Genomic DNA, 12,666 nt, shown 5'->3' on the forward strand with positions numbered 1-12,666 from the left:
AAAAAATATTCACTGAGATTTTCTCAGTATTGCTCTGTCCTATGTTTTATACATTCATATTCAGTATATGAATATTAATGGCACAAAGTAATGTTTCTCAATATATGCATTCCTTTCTCAGTTTGTTTTGTATTGGCAAAAGATACATTACTATAAAATGAACCTAAATTAATAAAAACACATGATGGAATTTCTATAATATTGACTACATGGAATTTATTAACATATTTTAGGTATCATAGGTTCATTTTTTTTTCTTTTGGAAATGCTCATTAAATCATGCAACAGGTGTCTCCTGTTATATAGTTAATGAATAGTTTTTTATTTCTGGTTTTGTTAAATATTATTTTAAAATATTCATCAATTAGAGTTGTAGCTCAGAGGTAGATGCTTGCCCTTGGCTCAATCTATAGCACACACACAAAATATTATCAGCAATTAAGTTTATATTGCATATAGTAGCTAATGTGTTAACACATTTCACACGGTTATTTTAAGAGAGAGAGGAGAGAGAGAGAGAGAGAGAGAGAGAGAGAGAGAGAGAGAGAGAGAAGTTTTTTAATATTTATTTTTCAGTTTTCAGTGGACACAACATCTTTATTTTATTTTATGTAGTGCTGAGGATCGAACACAGCGCCCCGCACATGCCATGCAAGCGCACGATCGATTGAGCCACATCCCCAGCCCCTTCACTTGGTGTTTATTATATAAAGTAATCTCATTTTCAGGAAGGATAAATTTGGTCCATTTTAAATTTCTAATTTGAATTTTTAATATTTGTTGGTAAGATGCTCCTGCAAGGCAAACTGCACTGACATTTCAATATTCTTGCATGTGAGAGTTGGGGCACTTACTAAGTTTAAAAAACTGCCTTTGAGTGGTAGAGCAGGTGCACATCCTGCCCACTCTGAGCTGGGAATATGGCTCCACTAGAGGACTCCACACATTTGCACTGAAGGAGGAGGTGCTGATAATCCTCACTTGTGTGGGAATAAGGGATTAAAAAGAATTTTTACAAGAAAGACACACTTCTTGAGTGGTGACCCCAAGTACACACTGTAGTCAGGTACTGGGATGTAACACTGGAGACAGGAACATCATGCAGTGAGCATAATACACCCCTGGATCCCATAATGTCAATGGATATGGTCAAAAGGTGAGTTGGCACATCAGGCTGTCTGTGTGTGTGGAAAGAGAAACACTGAGGGATAAACCCTCTCAACTTCTACCCAATCCAGGAGACCTGCAAAAGGAAGGCTCCTTAAGTGACACTGTTGTCACCAAGGGGGCCAAGCATGGAGCCATCAAGCACTTCACACTTCCCCAGAAGAACTCTAGTACTGAGATTGGAGTGATCCAAAACTTTTGGGTTATTCTAAAGGAAGACATGAGTATAGAATCTTAAATAATTTAACTGGAGCTATTATGCTACTATGTTAAAATTTCTTTGATTCCATATGAATAATTTTAAATTACATGGTCTTTAAGATAGTAGTCATGTTTACTCATTTTGATAAACAAACTCCATACTGTGTCCCCAAGGTCCAAAATTCTGCTGACAGATATTTATGTGGGTCAAGATGTTGGTATGGCCTCCAGCCCCAATCACTCAGAAGACTGAGACAGGAGGTTCTCTTGAATCCAGGAATTGGATGTCAGCCTGGCGACATAGTGCAAACCCTGTCTCAGAAAAATTTGTGAGTGATCTGTGAAATTAAAAAAAAACATCATACTTATTAATGGGATATGGATGAATTTATTTGATTCAAAGATTGTCATATATATGTTAGAGTAAATTTAGTTGATAAATCAAGTTTGTTAATAGAGAAAATATTTTGTTTAAATAAATTATTCTCTGGATTCCAAGTAGCCAGTCTCAAATGCCATCAGTTTTATGGTGAACTTTACAGCCTAATACAGGGACTTAGAATAAATAATCCATATTTAAAGTGAAATAAATGAAAATAATCAGTAAACAATATCTAGACATATAGAGAAGACAGGATTTAGCTGCAGATAGTTAAGAGCTAATGGTTCTATGGAGTGAGAGGAAATTTGGATAATATAAAATAAAAAGTCTTATTTCAAATTACAAACATTAATAGAAAAAAAAATTGTACAGAGATGAGCAGTTTTCTTATATTTTAAATTATCTGTAGTCTCTACATGCTAGTCACAAAATTACATTTTCAGTTACCAACATTATTGAAAGGACTTGCAGATAATTCCTGGGGGATGAGGCAGAAAGTTTATCTACATTATACAGAACAGATTATTTGAGTCAATCTGCTGAAAGCCCCCATCATCTCCTTGTTCCTCAGGCTATAGATGATGGGGTTGAGCACTGGAGTGAGGATGGTGTAGAAGACAGCTAGAACCTTGTCCTCTGCTGGAGAGTGGAGGGATCTTGGGTGTAGGTAAGTGTAAGCAAAAGGTGCATAGTAGAAGGTCACCACAGTGAGGTGGGTGCTGCAGGTGGAGTAGGCCTTCTTCCTTCCCTCCCCTGAGTGCATATGGCAAACAACAAGGAGAATATGATCATAGGAGCAAACAACTACAATGAATGGAAACACCAGAAAAAGTGTAGTGCTCACAAACACTGTGTACTCATAGACCCAGGTGTCCATGCAGGCCAGGGTCTACATGGCAGGGACATCACAGAAGAAATGATTGATGATCCTGGATCTGCAGTAAGGGATAGGGAGAGCATATATTGTTGAGAGCCACAGTTTAGTCAGAATGATGCCTGGCATTGTTGCCAGAGGGAATGATTGAAAGGTGACCCTGCTCTGGGATTAGGGCGGCTCCAGGGATTAGGGCGGATCCTGCTGGGAATAGGGTGGATCCTGCTGCTTCAGGTGCCCTCTACTTTGGAGTTCCTGTTGAGTTCTCACGGGGTTCTAAGAGAATTGGTGTGTGGAGCCCCGTGGAGGCAGTGTGTCCCCGGGACATGTGTGTAGAGGGCCGGTGAGAGTTCCGGAATAAAGGTTGCTGTTTGAACCTACAAGGCTGTGTGGTGGCTCAGTTATTTTGTGCCTAGCCAGAGTGCGGCAATATATGGTGTGTGCACAGGAGTTGACAGAGCCCATCGTCCAAGATCCCAATATCATGAGCACACATATTATTTTGTTCATGCAGATGGGATAATGGAGGGGACAGAAAATTGCCACATAATAGTTATAGGACATAGATGTCAACAATAGTGTTTCTGCACTTGCTAAATCAGGAAAAAGAAACTCTGAATCCCACATCCAATGAATGAGATAGACTTGTTTCCAAAGAGGAAAGCAGAAGCCATCTTAGGAACAATTGTGGAGATTTAGCTTAGGTCAATGAGGGAGAGCTGACTAAGCAGGAAATACATGAGTATGTGGAGATGGATATCCAGGAGGATGAGAAGGATCATGGTCAGGTTGCGTATTAGAGCCATTAGGAAGATGAGAGCAATGAAAATGAAGAGGAAAAGGCCACTTGTTGATGATGGGAACAATCCCAATAAAATGAAATCAGTTGATGTTTGATTGTAATATTCCATATAGGATTCATATGGTTTATCCTAAAGGAAGATACAAAAATTAGTTAGGTCCAATACATTCTATGAAGCCAATTTGGAAAAATTCCTTAGTGTAATTAGATTCTGTGGCTTATTCATAAAATTTATGCCTCTTAAACAAAGAACCATTATTACTTACTTGTAAAAAAAAATCTAATACTCTTCCTTAGCGATGGGTACTTTCTGAGACAGCAATTTATGATAAAAATATTTTGTAAGATATCTGAAAATTTATTGAACAAAAATATTTGTGTTTCAACTTCTTAGTATGTATGCTTTATGGTTGCACACAAACTTATAACTTATCCAAGTTGGAAGGTACACTCAAACTACAGGCATAGAAAATTTATGGAAATGCACAAATGTAGGTTTATAAATAAAAGCACGTTAAAACCCTCACAGCATGACTCATTTCTTCTATATTTATTGCTTAAGACTTATGTCTAAAATTTTAGATTTGTTTCTCATTGTAAAGATTTTTTGTTTCTTCTTGAGTAGGATTTGTACAATAATATCATTAGCAACTTCTTTTAAATCAGTAATTATTATTTGGTTTTCTGTTCAGAAATCTAGACTAAATTATTATATGGAAGATTGCAAATTAGAGGAAGGATGCACTTCCCAGAATTTACTTTGTACCTGCCCAAGATAGTGGGATGACTGCTCCATAGAAAGGTGAGTGACTAAGGGAACTTGTTGAAACATACACTGAAGTGTAAAGGAAACATTGTACAACACAGAGATTCAGGCAGTTCAAAGACAATGTAAGAAATAATATGCTAGAGATGCACCAAATTGATTAGTAGCAGCAGGTAGCAGTTGCACCTGTTGAGGGAGGGATGGAATACAGAAAGAAAGGACATTGTGATAAATAAAATAAGAATATTAGAATAATTGCCTTGAGAGAAGATGTGGAATAGAGAAGGAGCTTAACTTAATGGTCCCAGTGTTGGTGGGGAAGTTGTTCAGGAAAGCCAACTTAAAAATCATTCCACCCATGTGTGGATACTCATCCAGGAACCAGAATCACCAGTGTAGAAACTGGTGGCCAAATTTGGAAACATCTGTAAGTGCTGCATGTCAGATAGCAGATATATTTTATGCAGTTTGTAAAAGATGTTGGCAGAAGTCACCAGTTAAGGTCCTCAGAATATGTCTGAAACAGTGACTAAAATAGGTACTAAGAAAATTCCATGTGGAGCATTAGAAGCTCCAGATATCAAGGAAATAGTGCACCATTTGTTGTTGATGCCCCTTAAGAGCTATTGGGAAGATGTCTGTAAGAGTCACACAGGTGCATCTGCACTCCAGGGCACATACCCAACAATTTATATTCATAACAGTTAATATAAAATCTGTGGAGTGTTAGTTCCTATGCCCTAATTTTGCCAGTGGCCCCACAAATCCAGTAGTTCAACAAAGTTCAATATCCTCCCAGACATAGTGGGGGTGGGATCAAATCTCAAACACTCACCCAAACCCAGGCAAGACCAAACCTCAACTACTGGCACTTCTGTTTCAGAACTCTGTACAGCCTGCTACAGTAGAGACACAGTTACTCAACATCCCCTAATCAATTGCACCCTGCACAGGGAGACAGGGAGGTGACAGTTACTACAACTAGTTTTGGCTTCCAGACACAAAGGCTGTTAGCTGAATGAGGAGCACAAAATAATTAAACTTTAAAAAGCCTAGGCCTTGACTTAAGGCTTACAGAGCCAAAAGTTAATATAAAGACCCGCCCACGTCCCATGTGAGCAGTGGGAATGGGGTTCCCCTTGGGTGCAATGGGAGGTCTGAGAAATAAAACCTAGGAAAATTAAAAAGGTGAAAAAAACACAAAAAAAGGAATTTCAAAGCAGGGGCATGCAGGGAAGTTGATCAAGCAGATGGAGCTTCTAGACAAAACAGAGGCTGTGCCTGCTTTATTTATATCAGGGAACATCAAAGAGATTCTGTACAATATTCTCTTCTAATAATGGTTAAAGGTGGGCAGTTTGTTCCTAATGTGTTACGCCCATGTCCAGAGCTACTATGAGGAGCCTTTCTAGCAGAGCGGAGGGGAAGGTCACAGGCATTGGGCAAGCTATTGCTGGAGGAGACCCATGGAAAGTTCCCAGTGCCAGACCTCACTCTCCCTGGCTTCCAAACTGACAGAGTTCCTCATGCATTTCATGGATGGCTTCCCACACCAAAAAATAAAATAAAAATAAAAATCTATGACTGCACACAGTTTTGACCACCTAAGAAAAAACAAGCTCCCCACTTCTCTTTTTTTTTATTGGTTGTTCACAACATTACAAAGCTCTTGACATATCGTATTTCATACATTAGATTCAAGTGGGTTATGAACCCCCAATTTTACCCCAAATGCAGATTGCAGAATCACGTCGGTTATACATCCACAATTTTACATAATGCCCTATTAGTAATTGTTGTATTCTGCTACCTTTCCTATCCCCTACTATCCCCCCTCCCCTCCCCTCCCATCTTCTCTCTCTACCCCATCTACTGTAATTCATTTCTCTCCTTGTTTATTTTTCCATTCCCCTCACAACCTCTTATATGTAATTTTGTATAGCAATGAGGGTCTCCCTTCATTTCCATGCAATTTTCCTCATCTCTCCCTTTCCCTCCCATCTCATGTCTCTGTTTAATGTTAATCTTTTCTTCCTACTCTTCCTCTCTGCTCTGTTCCTAGTTGCTCTCATTATATCAAAGAAGACATTTGGTATTTGTTTTTTAGGGATTGGCTAACTTCACTAAGCATAATCTCCTCTAGTGCCATCCATTTCCCTGCAAATTCTATGATTTTGTCATTTTTTATTGATGCATAGTACTCCATTGTGTATAGATGCCACATTTTTTTTATCCATTCATCTATTGAAGGGCATCTGGGTTGGTTCCACAGTCTAGCTATTGTGAATTATGCTGCTATGAACATCGATGTGGCAGTATCCCTGTAGCATGCTCTTTTAAGGTCTTCAGGGAATAGTCCGAGAATGGCAATAGCAGGGTCAAATGGTGGTTCCATTCCCATCTTTCCCAGGAATCTCCACACTGCTTTCCAAATTGGCCGCACCAATTTGCAGTCCCACCACCAATGTACAAGTGTACCCTTTTCTCCACATCCTTGCCAGCACTTGTTGTTGTTTGACTTCATAGTGGCTGCCAATCTTACTGGAGTGAAATGGTATCTTAGGGTGGTTTTGATTTGCATTTCTCTGACTACTAGAGATGGAGAGCATTTTTTCATGTACTTGTTGATTGATTGTATATCCTCCTCTGAGAAGTGTCTGTTCAGGTCCTTGGCCCATTTGTTGATTGGGTTATTTGTTATCTTATTGTCTAATTTTTTGAGTTCTTTGTATACTCTGGATATTAGGGCTCTATCTGAAGTGTGAGGAGTAAAGATTTGTTCCCAGGATGTAGGCTCCCTATTTACCTCTCTTATTGTTTCTTTTGCTGAGAAAAAACTTTTAAGTTTAATTAAGTCCCATTTGTTGATTCTTGTTATTAACTCTTGTGCTATGGGTGTCCTATTAAGGAATTTGGAGCCCGACCCCACAATCTGTAGATCAGAGCCAACTTTTTCTTCTATCAGACGCAGAGTTTCTGATTTGATATCAAGCTCCTTGATCCATTTTGAGTTAACTTTTGTGCATGGCGAGAGAAAGGGATTCAGTTTCATTTTGTTGCATATGGATTTCCAGTTTTCCCAACACCATTTGTTGAAGATGCTATCCTTCCTCCATTGCATGCTTGTAGCCCCTTTATCAAATATAAGATAGTTGTAACTTTGTGGATTAGTCTCTGTGTCCTCTATTCTATACCATTGGTCCACCCGCCTGTTTTGGTACCAGTACCATGCTGTTTTTGTCACTATTGCTCTGTAATATAGTTTGAAATCTGGTATCGCTATACCACCTGATTCACACTTCCTGCTTAGAATTGCTTTTGCTATTCTGGGTCTTTTATTTTTCCATATGAATTTCATGATTGCTTTATCTATTTCTATAAGAAATGCCGTTGGGATTTTGATTGGCATTGCATTAAATCTATAGAGAACTTTTAGTAATATCGCCATTTTGATGATGTTAGTTCTGCCTATCCATGAACAGGGTATATTTTTCCATCTTCTAAGATCTTCTTCTACTTCTCTCTTTAGGGTTCTGTAGTTTTCATTATATAAATCTTTCACCTCTTTTGTTAGGTTGATTCCCAAGTATTTTATTTTTTTTTGAGGATATTGTGAATGGAGTGTTTTTCCTCATTTCCATTTCAGAAGTTTTGTCCCTGATATACAGAAATGCCTTTGATTTATGCGTGTTGATTTTATATCCTGCCACTTTGCTGAATTCATTTATTAGTTCTAGTAGTTTATTGGTAGACCCTTTTGGGTCTTCTAGGTATAGAATCATGTCATCTGCAAATAGTGATAATTTAAGTTCTTCTTTTCCTATTTTTATGCCTTTAATTTCTTTCATCTGTCTAATTGCTCTGGTCAGTGTTTGGAGAACTATATTGAATAGAAGTGGAGATAGAGGGCATCCCTGTCTTGTTCCGGATTTTAGAGGGAATGCCTTCAATTTTTGTCCATTCAGAATGATGCTAGCCTGAGGCTTAGCATAGATAGCTTTTACAATGTCAAGGTAAGTTCCTGTTATCCCTAGCTTTTCTAATGTTTTGAACATAAAGGGATGCTGTACTTTGTCAAATGCTTTCTCTGCATCTATCGAGATGATCATATGGTTCTTATCTTTAAGTCTATTGATGTGGTGAATAACATTTATTGATTTCCGTATGTTGAACCATCCTTGCATCCCAGGGATGAATCCTACTTGATCATGGTGCACAATTTTTTTGATGCGTTTTTGTATTCGATTCGCCAGAATTTTATTGAGGATTTTTGCATCTAGGTTCATTAGAGATATTGGTCTATAGTTTTCTTTCTTTGAGGTGTCTTTGTCTGGTTTTGGAATCAGGGTGATGTTGGCCTCATAGAATGAATTTGGAAGAGCTCCCTCTTTTTCTATTTCCTGAAATAACTTGAAAAGTATTGGTATTAATTCTTCTTTAAAGGTTTTGTAAAACTCCGCTGTATTCCCATCCGGTCCTGGGCTTTTCTTGGTTGGTAGTCTTTTGATGGCTTCTTCAATTTCATCCATTGATATTGGTCTGTTCAGATTGTGTGTATCCTCCTGACTCAGTCTGGGCAAATCATATGACTTAAGAAATTTATTGATGTCTTCACTATCTTCTATTTTATTGAAATATAGGTTTTCAAAATAATTTCTAATCGTCTTCTGTATTTCTGTAGCATCTATTGTGATATTGCCTTTTTCATCCCGTATGTTAGTAATTTGAGTTCTCTCTCTTCTTCTCTTTGTTAGCATGGCTAAAGGTCTGTGGATCTTATTTATTTTTTCGAAGAACCAACTTTTAGTTTTGTTAATTTTTTCAATAGTTTCTTTTGTTTCAATATCATTGATGTCCGCTCTGATTTTAATTATTTCTTGCCTTCTGCTACATTTGCTGTTGTTTTGCTCTTTCTTTTCTAGGGCTTTGAGATGAAGTGTGAGCTCATTTATTTGTTGGTTTTTTCTTTTTTTGAGGAATGACCCCCAGGCGATGAATTTTCCTCTTAAAACTGCTTTCATTGTGTCCCATAGATTCTGATATGTTGTGTCTGTATTTTCATTTATCTCTAATAATTTTTTTATTTCCTCCTTTATGTCTTCTGTAACCCATTGATCATTCAGTAACATATTGTTCATTTTCCATGTGATGTAGGATTTTTTCTTCCTTCTTTTATCATTGATTTCCAGTTTCATTCCATTATGATCAGATAAAATGCATGGTATTATCTCCACCCCTTTATATTTGCTGAGGGTTGCCCTATGGCATAATATATGGTCTATTTTTGAGAAGGATCCATGTGCTGCTGAGAAAAAAGTATATCCATTTGATGATGGTTGATATATTCTATATAAGTCAGTTAAGTCTAGGTTATTGATTGTGGTATTGAGTTCTATAGTTTTTTTATTAAACTTTTGTTTGGAGGATCTGTCCAATGGTGAGAGAGGTGTGTTGAAGTCACCCATAATTATTGTGTTGTGGTCTATTTGATTCTTGAACTTGAGGAGAATTTGTTTTATGAATGTCGCAGCACGGCAAAGAGGACTCATATAACTTCAGGAACTGGATCAACGAAAATTCCTTGCCACCACAGATTCATGATGATGTCAGTCCATTCTGCATAGGTCTCAACTGGAGGTATCATCAGTAGCCAGGGGTTGGTAATTTGTGAAGAGAAACTGGTTAAAACTTGATTAGAAATTTTTTACCCACCTGAGTCTTAATGAACTTTATGATAAAGGAAAGGAACAGGCACAGGGAGTTTTTATACCTAAATCTAGACCAAATATAATGGGGTCTCTGGGTCTGCAAGCTGCCTTGTTGGCACAAGGGGGGTTAAGTGTTCAGCCTTGAGTAGGAACTTGGGACTTTGGGGTTGAAGCAAACATTTGATAAAGAACCAGACAGAGGGTTTGAGAAACCAGGTCATCCTGCAGCTAACTTTGTTTGGCATACCCTGCAGACCAGCCTGTCCTGCACCAAACACCCTCAATTCCACTCTTCATTCAAACTCTCTCCTACCTGGGTGTCTCTGAAACCAGCTTGCTTCTCTCTTTACCTTTCCCAAAATATCCCAGCTTTCCAAACCAGCTTGCTTCTCTCACTTCTATCACTGTCTCCAGCTTTTCCTAGTCACACCAAGAAAGCACGGGCTTTGTAATAAAGAAGGCAGCTTCTCCCACGCTGTGAACGAAGGCCCCAAGGAAGGACAGTGGCCCATTGTTACCAGAAATTACCAGATTTCCCTTTGAGAGCAGTCTCTCCAGGTCTTATGTGAAACACCTCAATTCCAATACTGATACTTGAAATTTTTCAAAAGTGGGAGGGTAAACAAAACACACATGTTCCTCCTTAGGCCCAGAAGGCAAATGGTAAAGTGCTCTCTTATGATAAAGGTAGTTCACACTTATTCAGGGATCATCATGCTCTGGACACCTAAGTGGTTTGTCAGAAGGACAACACACAATGGTCCCACTGCCAGCCAGATTCAAGAAAGTGGGGGGCATCTGGCTGGAGGAGGCCCTTAGGGTCACTTTGAATCTTCAGACATAGGGTGAAGAGAGGACCCAAGAGGGGCCAGAAATGAGGGGCAGCATTGACAAGAGTACTTAATGACAGGTGATGATCGTTGGCTCTTCTGATGAAGGTGTACGAGTGCTGGGCTTAAGCCTGGAAATGTGAACACACAGGGTAAGTTGGTTATTAGACAGCTTGAGTTTGGCTGCCAAGGGAGTGCACATAATCACCTGAGTAGAATCCATCCATTTTGGTTTTAGAGGGGGCTTTTCCCCCAGTGGGCAATAGTAAATAAGTTGACCAGGTGTTAAGGAGGTAGGGTCTTGAAAGAGACTGGGGTCAGGAAGGAGCCAGTTTTGATAGCACCAGAGTTCAGAGTGTAGATGGAAGAGGAGGGGCAGGGCATCGGTAGGCAAACTGGCAGGAATGAGGAGATGGCCATTCATGACTTTGAAAGGTGAGAGATTAGAAGGCTTCTTTGGCAAGGCCCTAATGTGCAATAAAGCCAATGGGAGCACCTTTACCCAATCCAGGCTTAATTCCATGGTTAGCTTGGTGAGGGTCTCTTTAAGGGACCAATTGGTCCTTTCAACCTTTCCGGAAGCCTGGGGGTGATAAGGGCAATGGAATGCTAAGGGAGTGATAGCACGTGAGCCAGTCTCTGAGTTACCTTCGAGGTGAATTCTGGGCCATTGTCTGATTGGATAGAAGTAGGCATCCTGAAATGGGGGATTATGTGAGTAAGCAACAGATCAACTACTGTAGAGGCCCACTTGTTAGAAGTGGGGAAGGCTTCAACCCTTCACGAAAAAGTATCTACCAATTTTTACTCGGGGCATGTTGGTGAAATCAATCTGCCAGTCTGTAGCCTGGGCATGACCATGGGCCTGATGAGAAGGGAAAGGTTTAGGTTTTAATGGAGTATCGGTATTGGTTCTCTGGCAGATCTGACAAGCGGAAGTGATCTGTTGTAGGAGGGTCTTATTGCGTGGGAAAGGGTGAAAAAGGAGTGAAGGAAAGTAGAGAGACTCTGTGGACTAGAATGGAATAGAGAGTGAAGAAACTGGAAGAGTTGCTGGGGATCTTTGGGCTGATCCCTGGTAGTAACGAAGAGTAGGGGAGAGGTGGTAAAGCTCTATAGGGTAGTTGATCAAGCTGCTTGATCAGACTTGGAATTCCCCATAGTAGTAATGGAGGAGTCAGTTTGGTGGGCCTTGCAATGGATTATTCCCAGTTGGGAAGGCAACCTGGAGGCTCATAGTAGGCCAGAAATAAGTGTGGAATTAATGACTGCCATCCCTCTGGTGGTCAATAGCCCCCTTTCTTTCCAAATGGCTGCATGAGAGGGAGATCAGGATATGGAAGACGTATTATATAGTGAGAGGGTTTTTCCCTCCACTAGCTCATGTGCCCTTGTGGCAACTATGAGTTCAGCTTGTTGATTGGTGGTATTGAGTGGGAGAGGTTTTTGCCTCTATGATGGATGAGAGGGAAACAACAGCATACCCTGCCACTTTAACCCCTTCATGTACTCGAGGATAAAGGAGCTACCATCTGAGAACCAGATGAGGTCCGAAGAGGGCAAGGGTCCCTCAAAAATGGTGGTAGGGCAGGGTAAAATCATCTCTAATATATCTAGGCATTTGTGAATGGGAACTTGTGATGGAGATTATGGGAGGACAGAGGCAGGAGGACAAAGGAGGAAGTGACTGTAGCCCCTTGTAAGTGAGAAAATCCTTTAGATGGTGAGGAGATGAGATGGTCAGCGGGGAGCCAAAATTAAGCTTATGTGCTTCCTTCTGGAGGTCATGGGCTGCTGCTAGGGCTCTGAAGCATGGGGGCCAGCCCCTGACTCAGAATGCCCAGACTTTGTCCCTGTTTTTCATGTACATAGAGGGTGAAGGGTCGGGAGAGGTCGGGGAGATGCAGGGCAGGTGCCCAGAGGAGGAGCTTTTTAA

General features: G+C 39.9%; 2 pseudogenes across 2 annotated transcripts in view; one reads left to right on the forward strand and one right to left on the reverse strand.

Annotated features, from left to right (window-relative positions):
* The window catches only part of LOC308647923 (olfactory receptor 2T3-like), a 668,743-nt pseudogene that overhangs the window by 245,289 nt on the left and 410,788 nt on the right, over window positions 1-12,666 (forward strand). The gene's annotated exons all lie outside the window — the stretch shown is intronic.
* LOC308655896 (olfactory receptor 2L5-like) lies at window positions 2,259-3,535 on the reverse strand (annotated as a pseudogene). The gene is made up of 2 exons: window positions 3,060-3,535; window positions 2,259-2,714 (listed from the first exon to the last, which is right to left on the reverse strand). The product of its transcript is annotated as an olfactory receptor 2L5-like (transcript).

The sequence above is a fragment of the Spermophilus citellus genome (assembly GCF_964194105.1).
Source record: "Spermophilus citellus genome assembly, chromosome: 1".
Taxonomy (NCBI): domain Eukaryota; kingdom Metazoa; phylum Chordata; class Mammalia; order Rodentia; family Sciuridae; genus Spermophilus; species Spermophilus citellus.